Genomic DNA, 1,818 nt, shown 5'->3' with positions numbered 1-1,818 from the left:
CTGTTCATAAAAGCTATTGGTCTATACGTTTCCTTTCTTATAATGTCCTTATTAGTTTTGGTGTCAAGGTTATGTTGACTTTCTAAAATGAGTTGAGAAGTAATCCCTCCTTTCTTATTTTCTGGAAGAGTTTGTGTAAGATTGATATTATTTATTACTTAAATGTTTGGAAGAAATCATCAGTGCAACTTCCAGTGGATACTTTAATGTCAACCTAAATCTCCTCTTAGGGTTAATGCACCCATTCTCCAGCTGCTTAAGTATCTGACTGACAGCTCATAGCTGTGTCCCTCTTTGGGAAGTGCCTCAGGGAACTGTCCTACCCAAGATAAGCCCCCACCTGGGGGCTAAGCTGGGAGCACTAAGGCCTCTCCCCTTTCCTCAGATTGGTTCAATTTTCAATGGTCCTAGTAGATCTAAAGTATGGCTGAGGCCAAGGTTGCAACTGCATTATGAGTCAGTTTTTCCTTCTGCCTAATCCTGCCTTCCTCAGTTCCTTTCAGGTACATCTCTCAAGCACACTCTTTCTGTACCCAATTTCCTAGCTACTGCTCTGACATGACCAAGAATTGTCCAAGACCTGAGGAGAGTTTTCACACAGAATTCTTAGGTTCCTTTTTAAAAATTTTTAACATTTATTTCTTACTTGAGAGAGACAGAGCACGAGTGGGGGAGGGGCAGCATGAGAGAGACACAGAATCTGAAGCAGGTTCCAGGTTCTGAGCTGTCAGCACTGAGCCCGACGCGGGGCTCTAACTCACCAACTGTGAGATTGTGACCTGAGCAGAAGTCGGATGTTCAACTGACTGAGCTACCCACGTGCCCCTTCGATTCCTTTTTTATAGCATCCTCACTTTCCCAGCACCCTGCACCTTTAATCTGAACTGAACTCTGAGCCTTTAATTCTGAAGTCTCCTTCCTCTAACCAGTGAGATACTGTTCTGCTTCTCTACTCCATGGTCCCACGTTCTGGCCTAGAATATATCCTCTGGGAGAAAGCTTGGGTGAACTGTGGAGCTCACCTTATGTGCTGCCCTTCTTCCCCTCAATGATCACAGTCCTGTATTGGTCACTGCTTAATGTCTACAATACTTGTTTCATATATTTTGTCCAGGTTTTAAGTGTGTGTGTGTGAGTTTAATTTTTTACCACAGTAGTTTAAGTCTGATACCAGTTGCTCTGTGGTGACCCCAATTGAGTATTCTATAGCCAATTTTTTTAAAGTTTATTTATTTTGAGAGAAAGAGAGAGTGTGCATGTAAGAGTGGGCAGGGCAGAAAGACAGGGAGAGCAACAACCGACTGAATCACTCGGGCGCCCCTCGATAACCACTTCTTAAACTCCTTTCAACCAGTCCTGTGCTTTCAGCACTCTCACCTTATCTTCTTCACACTGCTCCCACCCCTGACTTCCAGGGGTACTTAAAGCTGCTGATTCTTGAGCCTTTTGAGAATCCAGTCACATGAATTAAATTGGTTCTTTCCTTTCACCAGTGTAGAATCTGATCCTCAGTAAATGTTAGTTGATTACCACTTGTTCACTTTAGCTTCCAAAATTGTATTATTACTCTTCACTATTCTCTTGATCCTTGTGAACTATGCCTTTTAAAAAGTATCTTTCCAATATGACTCAGTAATTTGATTCCTAGGTATGTACCCCGAAGAACTGAAAATAGTAATTCAGACACATACCTGTACAGCAGAGCTCACAGCAGCATTGTTCATCCTAACCAAAAGGTGGAAACAACCCAATTGTGCATCAGATGAACGGACAAACCAAATTGGCATGTACAGAAAACGCAAGATCATTCAGCCACAG

The sequence above is a fragment of the Panthera uncia genome, chromosome D2 (genome assembly GCF_023721935.1).
Source record: "Panthera uncia isolate 11264 chromosome D2, Puncia_PCG_1.0, whole genome shotgun sequence".
In the NCBI taxonomy this organism is placed as follows: domain Eukaryota; kingdom Metazoa; phylum Chordata; class Mammalia; order Carnivora; family Felidae; genus Panthera; species Panthera uncia.
The sequence above is the reverse complement of the archived record's forward strand: the minus strand, read 5'-3'. Positions refer to the sequence as shown.